The sequence below is a fragment of the Haliotis cracherodii genome, unplaced genomic scaffold (assembly GCF_022045235.1).
Source record: "Haliotis cracherodii isolate W230 unplaced genomic scaffold, xgHalCrac1.p SCAF_19, whole genome shotgun sequence".
NCBI classification, from domain to species: Eukaryota; Metazoa; Mollusca; class Gastropoda; order Lepetellida; family Haliotidae; genus Haliotis; species Haliotis cracherodii.
The window spans coordinates 16621999-16638917 of NW_027266274.1; the positions used below are offsets into that span (position 1 = coordinate 16621999).

At 47.1% G+C, this 16919-nt stretch overlaps 1 protein-coding gene across 1 annotated transcript in view; it reads left to right on the plus strand.

The window, feature by feature from the left end:
• The first annotated feature begins 267 nt into the window (after positions 1 to 267).
• Positions 268 to 16919, plus strand: part of LOC139466613 (scavenger receptor class F member 1-like) — a 63153-nt gene continuing 46501 nt past the window's right edge. The window contains exon 1 of the mRNA XM_071248200.1: positions 268 to 366. The gene's annotated coding sequence lies outside the window, so the exon portion shown is untranslated. The remainder of the gene's footprint in view (positions 367 to 16919) is intronic.

Here is a 16919-nt window from a genome sequence, read left to right on the forward strand (position 1 = left end):
ACTGTGTCTGAGTGGGGTGTTCATGTTAATATCTCAGTGGTATTAATATCTCAGTGGGCTAGCACTATTCAGAACTAGTACAAGCAGGCACACACACACACACACACACACACACACACACAAGCATGCTCGTCGCTATATACAAGGGGCGTTCAATACGTTTTGCAACAATAAGCAAAGGTCTGAGCGAACCGGATATCGCTTTGAGGAGCTTGTACAATAACGAAAGTAGAAGTGGGCACAGTCATGCGCACCTGTACACGTAGTTCTGACGATCAGTTTACTGTGAACCGTTTTATTCAAAGCAATACCATCAACACTCCGGATACAATATAGGACTACGAGGGTGAAATACTGCGGTGTAAGGTAACCATTTTAGTGAAGTGCTGTAGAATAATTAGGTTTTCGGACGCTTAAGAAACATTCGTAGGTTTCTCGTTAATCACAGGAACAACTCAGGACCATATGTATATTGTCTCGGATTGTAGTTGACTCAACAATTGCTAACTTTTTGTTTTGTAATGATATGTACGTTGAATGTAATGGTATGTAGACGAATGTCACTTAATCTATGCGTTCGCAATTGTCAGACTGGAGACCCATATGTTCACCATTGATCTAGTGTCTGTGTGTAAACTATGTTATACCTTTAGATCTAGATAACAAAGCATTTCAAATGAAACCGAAACAGCATTTTTATTACATTCCCTTTAAAACAAAAACGATTTGTTTGTTTGTAACGTCGTGAACTGGCACTCCGAATGAGGTATATTGTCGGCGAGACACCACAGCAGTCATTTCTCGGGAAAGAGGGGGAAAACCCATGGGGGTGATAGGTATAACAGTTCACATACAATAACAATATACACATTAACAAATACACTATTAATGTCAACTAATCAACAATCTAATATCTGTAAGCATTACTCATGATAGTATCTTACATATGTTGTGTCAGACATGTCCATTTATTGACTTCTCGTCCCTGTTTCCCCCAGACTGAAATGGACTCTCCTTGCGCTATTCCTCGGAAATGCCTGATGACACGGGTTGCCATTGATCTTGCGCAATGTAGGAAAACGTGACGCTAACTAGGGCGTGTCAGTTGACACAGGCCTGCGTTCAATAGGCCGAGGGGCTTTCTCAACGCTTTCATAGCTCTCTCCGCGTACGTTCCGGTGCAATCGAACGATATGTCAACTTTCGTCAGAAGGGGGCAAGGTTTTCAAAATGGCGTTTCAGTCATTATTGTTGAACATTGTGTATGTAAAGTATTATTGTTTAATAAAGATACGATAATCTAACTTGTATATCTTATATCATATCCACAAGTTACCCTTCCACCGAACAGTGATCGCATATCATTTGACTCGACAAAATATGTTGTTTCCTTAGCAATCCATAAATCTGTGATGAGTTCGAATTCATGAACCCGCACCAAGTATTTTGGAAATCCTTAAATCCAGTATCCGTATGGTTCTCTATTTGATTTCGGAAATTCCCCTAAAGTTTGGATGCCATGCTATTCTAAAATCATACAGAAAATTGCTTTAGAATAACAAAATATCAGAATGTGTATTCAACATTCATTCCGTGTTTCTACATATACTCTTGAAATAGGTCGGACGTAATGTATTTACTATGCCATGCTATAAATAAATAATGAAATGATATACTCTTGAATTGTATTTTGTATCTGTGTATGAATGGGTGATAAAATTACCAAAGTCACCAGATATGCCGATGTCGGGGAAATTGAAATGATTAGGCCTACAAGAAACCTTATTATTTAAGTATCAGCCTTATTATCGACGATGTTGATTTAAGAACCCAAATTAAATCTTATTTCTTAAAACTGCATTCCAGGTTCTTTATTTACCCACAAAGATAATGGTTTAATGTTAACTTTCATATTTATGTTCTGGACAGTTATTAAGGGGAATAAATAAAATACATCGGGTAAGACATATCACGATAATGCCAAAACGGCACGAAAACCGTCTCATAAATCACATAAAATAATTAATTACCCATAGGTTACAAATAACCGAGTTAATGAAAATCGTATGTATGTGCACTGGTGCAATATTGTTTACACACACTAGTATATTGTTTGCGTCATCTAGGCGGATTTGTTAGCGTCATTCCAATCTTATTCTGACACTAGAAATAATGTCAAAGCTGAAGACTGTTGACGTCATTCGATGATTGTGGTTTTCTTCGACGGCGGTCAACAAACAAATATACCAACAAATCGCAATGTTTTAGATTTATTCAAAAAAGAGAAACACCTATGAAAATGTATCAATTTAAGTTTTCCTTGTGTTTCCACAAATGAAGGTTTATATCGCTAATAATATATGTAAAATATTTACAAAAAGAACTCGCATGAGAATTATCGGGACAAAACTGCAACTTCAACTTTTATAATATTTTCTTGTTCACAACAGACGCATGAAAACGTTCTTTTTCTATACTGAAATTAACACGGGTGCAAGGAATACACCGTATGGCTAGGGGTTTCTAATGCAGCAGAGAATAATTGGGTTTTACTTGTTTTACTTGGCAAAACGTAAGGTAAAATAAGGTATTAACAACTTCACCACTGAGTGCATGTATGTCTAACAAGTTCTCCCGTGTCTCAAATGTAATGTTCACAGTCCCCGCATTTGTCCAAGTCCACCATCTTTGTCCCTCGGCGTGCCTCCTACTCAGTATGCGCGCACAGTTTCGTTCATAAGGAAATCTTCGAAGGCTAGCTGGCGTATCGGCACACAGCGCCTTATTGAACACATCTCAGTTTCACTGGAAGGAGCCAGACGCTGTGACCCCTCTGTCTGACACTGCCCTCTATCCACTCTTTGTTATGTCTTCGACCCTGCTCTCTGACACTGTCTGCTATGTCTTGTACCCCTCTGTTTTTCAATGTCTGTTATGGTTTGTGCCCCTCTCTCTGACACTGTCTGCTATGCACCCCATTGTCTAACACTGCATGTTATGTCTTGTACCCCACTGTCTGACACTGCATGTTATTAATTGTATCCCCCTGTCTGACACTGCCCGTTATGACTTCTATCCCTCTGTCTGACACTGCATGTTATGTCTTGTAAACCTCTCTCTGACATTTTCCGTTTTGGCTTGTACACCTCTCTCTTGACACTGTCTGCTATGTCTTGCACCCCATTGTCTAACACTGCATGTTATGTCTTGTATCTCACTGTCTGACACTGTCTGCTATTTCTTGTACACCACTGTTTGACACTATCTGTTATGGCTTGTACCCCTCTGTCTGAAACTGCCTGCTATGGCTTGAACCTCTCTGTCTTTCACTTCCTGTTATGTTTTGTACACCTCTGTCTGACACTGTCTTCTATTTCTTGTACACCTCTGTCTGACACTGTCTGTTTTTGCTTGTACACCACTGTCTGACACTGCATGTTATGTCTTGTACACCTCTGTCTAGCACTGCCTTCAATGTTGTACCCCGCTGTCTGACACTGACTGCTATGCCTTGTACCCATCTGTCTAACACTGTCTGCTATGTGTTCTACACCTCTGTCTGACACTGTCTGCTATGTCTTGTACACCTCTGTATGACACTGTCTCTTATGACTTGTACCCCTCTGTCTTACACTACCTACTATCGCTTGTACCCCCCTGTCTAACACTGCCTGCTATGTGTTGAACACCTCTGTCTGACACTGCCTTTTATGGCTTGTATCTCACTGTCTGACACTGCCTGCTATGACTTGTACACCTGTGTCTGACACTGTCTGCTATGTGTTCAACACCTCTGTCTGACACTGCCTTTTATGTCTTGTACCCCACTATCTGACGCTGCCTGCTATGACTTGTGCACCTCTGTCTGACACTGTCTGCTATGTGTTGTACCCCACTGTCTGACACTGTCTGCTATGGGTTTTACTCCTCTGTCTGACACTGCCTTCTATGTGTTGTATCCCACTGTCTGACGCTGCCTGCTGTGGCGTCTACCCCTCTGTCTGACACTGTCTGCTATTTGTTGTACACCTCTGTCTGACACTGTCTGCTATGGGTTGTACAACTCTGTCTGACACTGCCTGTTATGGCTTGTACACCTCTGTCTGACACTGCCTGCTATGTCTTGTACCTCACTCTCTGACACTGCCTGCTATGACTTGTACACCTCTGTCTGACACTGTCTGCTATGTGTTGTACCCTACTGTCTGACACTGCCTGCTATGTGTTGAACACCTCTGTCTGACACTGTCTGCTATGACTTGTACACCTCTGTCTGACACTGCCTGCTATGGGTTGTACTTCTCTGTCTGACACTGCCTACTATGTGTTGTACACCACTGCCTGACAGTGCCTGCTATGGCGTGTACACCTCTGTCTGACACTGTCTGCTATGACTTGTACCCCTCTGTCTGACATTGCCTGCTATGTGTTGTACACCTCTCTGACGCTGACTGCCATGTGTTGTACCCCTCTGTCTGACACTGCCTGCTATGTGTTGTACCCCGCTGTCTGACACTGCCTGCTATGGCTTATACCTCTTTGTCTGACACTCCCTGCTATGTGTTCTACACCTCTGTCTGACACTGCCTGTTATTGCTTGTATCCCTTAGTCTTACAGTGTCTGTTAACACTGCCTGCTATTGCTTGTACACCTCTGTCTGACACTGCATGTTAACACTGTCTGCTATGTGTTATACCCCTCTGACTGACACTGCCTGCTATGTGTTGTACCCCGCTGTCTGACACTGCCTGTTATGAATTGTGGCCCACTGTCTGACACTGCCTGCTATGTTTTGTACCTTATTGTCTGACACTGCCTGCTATGGCTTGTACACCTCTGTCTGACACTGCCTGCTATGTGTTGTACCCCACTGTCTGACACTGCCTGCTATGGCTTATAATTCTTTGTCTGACACTCCCTGCTATGTGTTCTACACCTCTGTCTGACACTGCCTGTTATTGCTTGTATCCATTAGTCTTACAGTGTATGTTAACACTGCCTGCTATTGCTTGTACACCTCTGTGTGACACTGCATGTTAACACTGTCTGCTATGTGTTGTACCCCACTGTCTGACACTGCCTGCTATGTGTTCAACACCTCTGTCTGACACTGCCTTTTATGTCTTGTACCCCACTATCTGACACTGCCTGCTATGACTTGTCCACCTCTGTCTGACCCTGTCTGCTATGTGTTGCACCCCACTGTCTGACACTGCCTGCCATGGGTTTTACTCCTCTGTCTGACGCTGCCTTCTATGTGTTGTATCCCACTGTCTGACGCTGCCTGCTTTGGCGTCTACCCCTCTGTCTGACACTGTCTGCTATTTGTTGTACACCTCTGTCTGACACTGTCTGCTGTGGGTTGTACACCTTTGTCTGACACTGCCTGTTATGGGTTGTACTTCTCTGTCTGACACTGCCTACTATGTGTTGTACACCACTGCCTGACATTGCCTGCTTTGGCGTGTACACCTCTGTCTGACACTGTCTGCTATTTGTTGTACACCTCTGTCTGACACTGTCTGCTATGGGTTGTACACCTCTGTCTGATACTGCCTGTTATGGCTTGTACACCTCTGTCTGACACTGCCTTTTATGTCTTGTACCTCACTCTCTGACACTGCCTGCTATGACTTGTACACCTTTGTCTGACACTGCCTGCTATGACTTGTACACCTCTGTCTGACACTGCCTATAATATATGTTGAACACCTCTGTCTGACGCTGCCTGCTTTGTCTTGTACCTCACTCTCTCACACTGTCTGCTATGTGTTGTACCCCACTGTATGACACTGCCTGTTATGACTTGTACACCTCTGTCTGACACTGCCTGCTATGATTTGTATACATCTGTCTGACACTGACTGCCATGTGTTGTACACCTCTGTCTGACACTGTCTGCTATGCCTTGTACCCCAATGTCTGACACTGCCTACTATGGCTTGTACACCTCTGTCTGACACTCTCTGCTATGTCTTGTACCCCACTGCCTGCTATGTTTTGTACCCCACTGTCTGACACTGCCTGCTATAGCTTTTACACCTCTGTCTGACACTACCTGCTATGTGTTGTAAACCTCTGTCTGACACTGTCTGCTATGTGTTGTACACCTCTGTCTGACACTGCCTCCTATGTGTTGTACACCTCTGTCTGACACTGCCTGCTATGTGTTGTACACCTCTGTCTGACACTGCTTTTTATGACTGGTACACCTCTGTCTGGCACTGCCTGTTATAACTTGTACACCTCTGTCTGACACTGCCTACTATGTGTTGTATACCTGTGTCTGACACTGCCTGCTATGTCTTGTACCCCTCTGTCTGACACTGTCTGTTATTGCTTGTATCCCTTAGTCTTACAGTGTCTGTTAACACTGCCTGCTATTGCTTGTACACCTCTGTCTGACACTGCATGTTAACACTGTCTGCTATGTGTTGTACCCCTCTGACTGACACTGCCTGCTATGTGTTGTACCCCGCTGTCTGACACTGCCTGTTATGAATTGTGGCCCACTGTCTGACACTGCCTGCTATGTGTTCAACATCTCTGTCTGACACTGCCTTTTATGTCTTGTACCCCACTATCTGACGCTGCCTGCTATGACTTGTGTTCCTCTGTCTGACACTGTCTGCTATGTGTTGTACCCCACTGTCTGACACTGTCTGCTATGGGTTTTACTCCTCTGTCTGACTCTGCCTTCTATGTGTTGTATCCCACTGTCTGACGCTGCCTGCTGTGGCGTCTACCCCTCTGTCTGACACTGTCTGCTATTTGTTGTACACCTCTGTCTGACACTGTCTGCTATGGGTTGTACAACTCTGTCTGACACTGCCTGTTATGGCTTGTACACCTCTGTCTGACACTGCCTGCTATGTCTTGTACCTCACTCTCTGACACTGCCTGCTATGACTTGTACACCTCTGTCTGACACTGCCTGCTATGGGTTGTACTTCTCTGTCTGACACTGCCTACTATGTGTTGTACACCACTGCCTGACAGTGCCTGCTATGGCGTGTACACCTCTGTCTGACACTGTCTGCTATGACTTGTACCCCTCTGTCTGACATTGCCTGCTATGTGTTGTACACCTCTCTGACGCTGACTGCCATGTGTTGTACCCCTCTGTCTGACACTGCCTGCTATATGTTGTACCCCGCTGTCTGACACTGCCTGTTATGAATTGTGGCCCACTGTCTGACACTGCCTGCTATGTTTTGCACCTTATTGTCTGACACTACCTGCTATGGCTTGTACACCTCTTTCTGACACTGCCTGCTATGTGTTGTACCCCACTGTCTGACACTGCCTGCTATGGCTTATACCTCTTTGTCTGACACTCCCTGCTATGTGTTCTACACCTCTGTCTGACACTGCCTGTTATTGCTTGTATCCCTTAGTCTTACAGTGTCTGTTAACACTGCCTGCTATTGCTTGTACACCTCTGTCTGACACTGCATGTTAACACTGTCTGCTATGTGTTGTACCCCTCTGACTGACACTGCCTGCTATGTGTTGTACCCCGCTGTCTGACACTGCCTGTTATGAATTGTGGCCCACTGTCTGACACTGCCTGCTATGTTTTGTACCTTATTGTCTGACACTACCTGCTATGGCTTGTACACCTCTTTCTGACACTGCCTGCTATGTGTTCAACACCTCTGTCTGACACTGCCTTTTATGTCTTGTACCCCACTATCTGACGCTGCCTGCTATGACTTGTGCACCTCTGTCTGACACTGTCTGCTATGTGTTGTACCCCACTGTCTGACACTGTCTGCTATGGGTTTTACTCCTCTGTCTGACACTGCCTTCTATGTGTTGTATCCCACTGTCTGACGCTGCCTGCTGTGGCGTCTACCCCTCTGTCTGACACTGTCTGCTATTTGTTGTACACCTCTGTCTGACACTGTCTGCTATGGGTTGTACAACTCTTTCTGACACTGCCTGTTATGGCTTGTACACCTCTGTCTGACACTGCCTGCTATGTCTTGTACCTCACTCTCTGACACTGCCTGCTATGACTTGTACACCTCTGTCTGACACTGCCTGCTATGGGTTGTACTTCTCTGTCTGACACTGCCTACTATGTGTTGTACACCACTGCCTGACAGTGCCTGCTATGGCGTGTACACCTCTGTCTGACACTGTCTGCTATGACTTGTACCCCTCTGTCTGACATTGCCTGCTATGTGTTGTACACCTCTCTGACGCTGACTGCCATGTGTTGTACCCCTCTGTCTGACACTGCCTGCTATATGTTGTACCCTGCTGTCTGACACTGCCTGTTATGAATTGTGGCCCACTGTCTGACACTGCCTGCTATGTTTTGTACACCTCTTTCTGACACTGCCTGCTATGTGTTCAACACCTCTGTCTGACACTGCCTTTTATGTCTTGTACCCCACTATCTGACGCTGCCTGCTATGACTTGTGCACCTCTGTCTGACACTGTCTGCTATGTGTTGTACCCCACTGTCTGACACTGTCTGCTATGGGTTTTACTCCTCTGTCTGACACTGCCTTCTATGTGTTGTATCCCACTGTCTGACGCTGCCTGCTGTGGCGTCTACCCCTCTGTCTGACACTGTCTGCTATGACTTGTACCCCTCTGTCTGACATTGCCTGCTATGTGTTGTACACCTCTCTGACGCTGACTGCCATGTGTTGTACCCCTCTGTCTGACACTGCCTGCTATATGTTGTACCCCGCTGTCTGACACTGCCTGTTATGAATTGTGGCCCACTGTCTGACACTGCCTGCTATGTTTTGTACCTTATTGTCTGACACTACCTGCTATGGCTTGTACACCTCTTTCTGACACTGCCTGCTATGTGTTGTACCCCGCTGTCTGACACTGCCTGCTATGGCTTATACCTCTTTGTCTGACACTCCCTGCTATGTGTTCTACACCTCTGTCTGACACTGCCTGTTATTGCTTGTATCCCTTAGTCTTACAGTGTCTGTTAACACTGCCTGCTATTGCTTGTACACCTCTGTCTGACACTGCATGTTAACACTGTCTGCTATGTGTTGTACCCCTCTGACTGACACTGCCTGCTATGTGTTGTACCCCGCTGTCTGACACTGCCTGTTATGAATTGTGGCCCACTGTCTGACACTGCCTGCTATGTTTTGTACCTTATTGTCTGACACTGCCTGCTATGGCTTGTACACCTCTGTCTGACACTGCCTGCTATGTGTTGTACCCCACTGTCTGACACTGCCTGCTATGGCTTATAATTCTTTGTCTGACACTCCCTGCTATGTGTTCTACACCTCTGTCTGACACTGCCTGTTATTGCTTGTATCCATTAGTCTTACAGTGTATGTTAACACTGCCTGCTATTGCTTGTACACCTCTGTGTGACACTGCATGTTAACACTGTCTGCTATGTGTTGTACCCCACTGTCTGACACTGCCTGCTATGTGTTCAACACCTCTGTCTGACACTGCCTTTTATGTCTTGTACCCCACTATCTGACACTGCCTGCTATGACTTGTCCACCTCTGTCTGACCCTGTCTGCTATGTGTTGCACCCCACTGTCTGACACTGTCTGCTATGGGTTTTACTCCTCTGTCTGACACTGCCTTCTATGTGTTGTATCCCACTGTCTGACGCTGCCTGCTGTGGCGTCTACCCCTCTGTCTGACACTGTCTGCTATTTGTTGTACACCTCTGTCTGACACTGTCTGCTATGGGTTGTACAACTCTGTCTGACACTGCCTGTTATGGCTTGTACACCTCTGTCTGACACTGCCTGCTATGTCTTGTACCTCACTCTCTGACACTGCCTGCTATGACTTGTACACCTCTGTCTGACACTGCCTGCTATGGGTTGTACTTCTCTGTCTGACACTGCCTACTATGTGTTGTACACCACTGCCTGACAGTGCCTGCTATGGCGTGTACACCTCTGTCTGACACTGTCTGCTATGACTTGTACCCCTCTGTCTGACATTGCCTGCTATGTGTTGTACACCTCTCTGACGCTGACTGCCATGTGTTGTACCCCTCTGTCTGACACTGCCTGCTATATGTTGTACCCCGCTGTCTGACACTGCCTGTTATGAATTGTGGCCCACTGTCTGACACTGCCTGCTATGTTTTGCACCTTATTGTCTGACACTACCTGCTATGGCTTGTACACCTCTTTCTGACACTGCCTGCTATGTGTTGTACCCCACTGTCTGACACTGCCTGCTATGGCTTATACCTCTTTGTCTGACACTCCCTGCTATGTGTTCTACACCTCTGTCTGACACTGCCTGTTATTGCTTGTATCCCTTAGTCTTACAGTGTCTGTTAACACTGCCTGCTATTGCTTGTACACCTCTGTCTGACACTGCATGTTAACACTGTCTGCTATGTGTTGTACCCCTCTGTCTGACACTGCCTGCTATGTGTTGTACCCCGCTGTCTGACACTGCTTGCTATGGCTTATACCTCTTTGTCTGACACTCCCTGCTATGTGTTCTACACCTCTGTCTGACACTGCCTGTTATTGCTTGTATCCCTTAGTCTTACAGTGTCTGTTAACACTGCCTGCTATTGCTTGTACACCTCTGTCTGACACTGCATGTTAACACTGTCTGCTATGTGTTGTACCCCTCTGACTGACACTGCCTGCTATGTGTTGTACCCCGCTGTCTGACACTGCCTGTTATGAATTGTGGCCCACTGTCTGACACTGCCTGCTATGTTTTGTACCTTATTGTCTGACACTGCCTGCTATGGCTTGTACACCTCTGTCTGACACTGCCTGCTATGTGTTGTACCCCACTGTCTGACACTGCCTGCTATGGCTTATAATTCTTTGTCTGACACTCCCTGCTATGTGTTCTACACCTCTGTCTGACACTGCCTGTTATTGCTTGTATCCCTTAGTCTTACAGTGTCTGTTAACACTGCCTGCTATTGCTTGTACACCTCTGTGTGACACTGCATGTTAACACTGTCTGCTATGTGTTGTACCCCACTGTCTGACACTGCCTGCTATGTGTTCAACACCTCTGTCTGACACTGCCTTTTATGTCTTGTACCCCACTATCTGACACTGCCTGCTATGACTTGTCCACCTCTGTCTGACCCTGTCTGCTATGTGTTGCACCCCACTGTCTGACACTGCCTGCCATGGGTTTTACTCCTCTGTCTGACGCTGCCTTCTATGTGTTGTATCCCACTGTCTGACGCTGCCTGCTTTGGCGTCTACCCCTCTGTCTGACACTGTCTGCTATTTGTTGTACACCTCTGTCTGACACTGTCTGCTGTGGGTTGTACACCTTTGTCTGACACTGCCTGTTATGGGTTGTACTTCTCTGTCTGACACTGCCTACTATGTGTTGTACACCACTGCCTGACATTGCCTGCTTTGGCGTGTACACCTCTGTCTGACACTGTCTGCTATTTGTTGTACACCTCTGTCTGACACTGTCTGCTATGGGTTGTACACCTCTGTCTGATACTGCCTGTTATGGCTTGTACACCTCTGTCTGACACTGCCTTTTATGTCTTGTACCTCACTCTCTGACACTGCCTGCTATGACTTGTACACCTTTGTCTGACACTGCCTGCTATGACTTGTACACCTCTGTCTGACACTGCCTATAATATATGTTGAACACCTCTGTCTGACGCTGCCTGCTATGTCTTGTACCTCACTCTCTCACACTGTCTGCTATGTGTTGTACCCCACTGTATGACACTGCCTGTTATGACTTGTACACCTCTGTCTGACACTGCCTGCTATGATTTGTATACATCTGTCTGACACTGACTGCCATGTGTTGTACACCTCTGTCTGACACTGTCAGCTATGCCTTGTACCCCAATGTCTGACACTGCCTACTATGGCTTGTACACCTCTGTCTGACACTCTCTGCTATGTCTTGTACCCCACTGCCTGCTATGTTTTGTACCCCACTGTCTGACACTGCCTGCTATAGCTTTTACACCTCTGTCTGACACTACCTGCTATGTGTTGTATACCTCTGTCTGACACTGTCTCCTATGTGTTGTACACCTCTGTCTGACACTGCCTCCTATGTGTTGTACACCTCTGTCTGACACTGCCTGCTATGTGTTGTACACCTCTGTCTGACACTGCTTTTTATGACTGGTACACCTCTGTCTGGCACTGCCTGTTATAACTTGTACACCTCTGTCTGACACTGCCTACTATGTGTTGTATACCTGTGTCTGACACTGCCTGCTATGTCTTGTACCCCTCTGTCTGACACTGTCTGTTATTGCTTGTATCCCTTAGTCTTACAGTGTCTGTTAACACTGCCTGCTATTGCTTGTACACCTCTGTCTGACACTGCATGTTAACACTGTCTGCTATGTGTTGTACCCCTCTGACTGACACTGCCTGCTATGTGTTGTACCCCGCTGTCTGACACTGCCTGTTATGAATTGTGGCCCACTGTCTGACACTGCCTGCTATGTGTTCAACACCTCTGTCTGACACTGCCTTTTATGTCTTGTACCCCACTATCTGACGCTGCCTGCTATGACTTGTGCACCTCTGTCTGACACTGTCTGCTATGTGTTGTACCCCACTGTCTGACACTGTCTGCTATGGGTTTTACTCCTCTGTCTGACACTGCCTTCTATGTGTTGTATCCCACTGTCTGACGCTGCCTGCTGTGGCGTCTACCCCTCTGTCTGACACTGTCTGCTATTTGTTGTACACCTCTGTCTGACACTGTCTGCTATGGGTTGTACAACTCTGTCTGACACTGCCTGTTATGGCTTGTACACCTCTGTCTGACACTGTCTGCTATGTCTTGTACCTCACTCTCTGACACTGCCTGCTATGACTTGTACACCTCTGTCTGACACTGCCTGCTATGGGTTGTACTTCTCTGTCTGACACTGCCTACTATGTGTTGTACACCACTGCCTGACAGTGCCTGCTATGGCGTGTACACCTCTGTCTGACACTGTCTGCTATGACTTGTACCCCTCTGTCTGACATTGCCTGCTATGTGTTGTACACCTATCTGACGCTGACTGCCATGTGTTGTACCCCTCTGTCTGACACTGCCTGCTATATGTTGTACCCCGCTGTCTGACACTACCTGTTATGAATTGTGGCCCACTGTCTGACACTGCCTGCTATGTTTTGTACCTTATTGTCTGACACTACCTGCTATGGCTTGTACACCTCTTTCTGACACTGCCTGCTATGTGTTCAACACCTCTGTCTGACACTGCCTTTTATGTCTTGTACCCCACTATCTGACGCTGCCTGCTATGACTTGTGCACCTCTGTCTGACACTGTCTGCTATGTGTTGTACCCCACTGTCTGACACTGTCTGCTATGGGTTTTACTCCTCTGTCTGACACTGCCTTCTATGTGTTGTATCCCACTGTCTGACGCTGCCTGCTGTGGCGTCTACCCCTCTGTCTGACACTGTCTGCTATTTGTTGTACACCTCTGTCTGACACTGTCTGCTATGGGTTGTACAACTCTGTCTGACACTGCCTGTTATTGCTTGTACACCTCTGTCTGACACTGCCTGCTATGTCTTGTACCTCACTCTCTGACACTGCCTGCTATGACTTGTACACCTCTGTCTGACACTGCCTGCTATGGGTTGTACTTCTCTGTCTGACACTGCCTACTATGTGTTGTACACCACTGCCTGACAGTGCCTGCTATGGCGTGTACACCTCTGTCTGACACTGTCTGCTATGACTTGTACCCCTCTGTCTGACATTGCCTGCTATGTGTTGTACACCTCTCTGACGCTGACTGCCATGTGTTGTACCCCTCTGTCTGACACTGCCTGCTATATGTTGTACCCCACTGTCTGACACTGCCTGCTATGTGTTCAACACCTCTGTCTGACACTGCCTTTTATGTCTTGTACCCCACTATCTGACGCTGCCTGCTATGACTTGTGCACCTCTGTCTGACACTGTCTGCTATGTGTTGTACCCCACTGTCTGACACTGTCTGCTATGGGTTTTACTCCTCTGTCTGACACTGCCTTCTATGTGTTCTATCCCACTGTCTGACGCTGCCTGCTGTGGCGTCTACCCCTCTGTCTGACACTGTCTGCTATTTGTTGTACACCTCTGTCTGACACTGTCTGCTATGGGTTGTACAACTCTGTCTGACACTGCCTGTTATGGCTTGTACACCTCTGTCTGACACTGTCTGCTATGTCTTGTACCTCACTCTCTGACACTGCCTGCTATGACTTGTACACCTCTGTCTGACACTGCCTGCTATGGGTTGTACTTCTCTGTCTGACACTGCCTACTATGTGTTGTACACCACTGCCTGACAGTGCCTGCTATGGCGTGTACACCTCTGTCTGACACTGTCTGCTATGACTTGTACCCCTCTGTCTGACATTGCCTGCTATGTGTAGTACACCTCTCTGACGCTGACTGCCATGTGTTGTACCCCTCTGTCTGACACTGCCTGCTATATGTTGTACCCCGCTGTCTGACACTACCTGTTATGAATTGTGGCCCACTGTCTGACACTGCCTGCTATGTTTTGTACCTTATTGTCTGACACTACCTGCTATGGCTTGTACACCTCTTTCTGACACTGCCTGCTATGTGTTCAACACCTCTGTCTGACACTGCCTTTTATGTCTTGTACCCCACTATCTGACGCTGCCTGCTATGACTTGTGCACCTCTGTCTGACACTGTCTGCTATGTGTTGTACCCCACTGTCTGACACTGTCTGCTATGGGTTTTACTCCTCTGTCTGACACTGCCTTCTATGTGTTGTATCCCACTGTCTGACGCTGCCTGCTGTGGCGTCTACCCCTCTGTCTGACACTGTCTGCTATTTGTTGTACACCTCTGTCTGACACTGTCTGCTATGGGTTGTACAACTCTGTCTGACACTGCCTGTTATGGCTTGTACACCTCTGTCTGACACTGCCTGCTATGTCTTGTACCTCACTCTCTGACACTGCCTGCTATGACTTGTACACCTCTGTCTGACACTGCCTGCTATGGGTTGTACTTCTCTGTCTGACACTGCCTACTATGTGTTGTACACCACTGCCTGACAGTGCCTGCTATGGCGTGTACACCTCTGTCTGACACTGTCTGCTATGACTTGTACCCCTCTGTCTGACATTGCCTGCTATGTGTTGTACACCTCTCTGACGCTGACTGCCATGTGTTGTACCCCTCTGTCTGACACTGCCTGCTATATGTTGTACCCCGCTGTCTGACACTGCCTGTTATGAATTGTGGCCCACTGTCTGACACTGCCTGCTATGTTTTGTACACCTCTTTCTGACACTGCCTGCTATGTGTTCAACACCTCTGTCTGACACTGCCTTTTATGTCTTGTACCCCACTATCTGACGCTGCCTGCTATGACTTGTGCACCTCTGTCTGACACTGTCTGCTATGTGTTGTACCCCACTGTCTGACACTGTCTGCTATGGGTTTTACTCCTCTGTCTGACACTGCCTTCTATGTGTTGTATCCCACTGTCTGACGCTGCCTGCTGTGGCGTCTACCCCTCTGTCTGACACTGTCTGCTATTTGTTGTACACCTCTGTCTGACACTGTCTGCTATGGGTTGTACAACTCTGTCTGACACTGCCTGTTATGGCTTGTACACCTCTGTCTGACACTGCCTGCTATGTCTTGTACCTCACTCTCTGACACTGCCTGCTATGACTTGTACACCTCTGTCTGACACTGCCTGCTATGGGTTGTACTTCTCTGTCTGACACTGCCTACTATGTGTTGTACACCACTGCCTGACAGTGCCTGCTATGGCGTGTACACCTCTGTCTGACACTGTCTGCTATGACTTGTACCCCTCTGTCTGACATTGCCTGCTATGTGTTGTACACCTCTCTGACGCTGACTGCCATGTGTTGTACCCCTCTGTCTGACACTGCCTGCTATATGTTGTACCCCGCTGTCTGACACTGCCTGTTATGAATTGTGGCCCACTGTCTGACACTGCCTGCTATGAGTTGTACTTCTCTGTCTGACACTGCCTACTATGTGTTGTACACCACTGCCTGACACTGCCTGCTATGTTTTGTACACCTCTGTCTGACACTGTCTGCTATGACTTGTACCCCTCTGTCTGACACTGCCTTTTATGTCTTGTACCCCACTATCTGACGCTGCCTGCTATGACTTGTGCACCTCTGTCTGACACTGTCTGCTATGTGTTGTACCCCACTGTCTGACACTGCCTGTTATGAATTGTGGCCCACTGTCTGACACTGCCTGCTATGTTTTGTACCTTATTGTCTGACACTACCTGCTATGGCTTGTACACCTCTTTCTGACACTGCCTGCTATGTGTTGTACCCCACTGTCTGACACTGCCTGCTATGGCTTATACCTCTTTGTCTGACACTCCCTGCTATGTGTTCTACACCTCTGTCTGACACTGCCTGTTATTGCTTGTATCCCTTAGTCTTACAGTGTCTGTTAACACTGCCTGCTATTGCTTGTACACCTCTGTCTGACACTGCATGTTAACACTGTCTGCTATGTGTTGTACCCCTCTGACTGACACTGCCTGCTATGTGTTGTACCCCGCTGTCTGACACTGCCTGTTATGAATTGTGGCCCACTGTCTGACACTGCCTGCTATGTTTTGTACCTTATTGTCTGACACTACCTGCTATGGCTTGTACACCTCTTTCTGACACTGCCTGCTATGTGTTCAACACCTCTGTCTGACACTGCCTTTTATGTCTTGTACCCCACTATCTGACGCTGCCTGCTATGACTTGTGCACCTCTGTCTGACACTGTCTGCTATGTGTTGTACCCCACTGTCTGACACTGTCTGCTATGGGTTTTACTCCTCTGTCTGACACTGCCTTCTATGTGTTGTATCCCACTGTCTGACGCTGCCTGCTGTGGCGTCTACCCCTCTGTCTGACACTGTCTGCTATTTG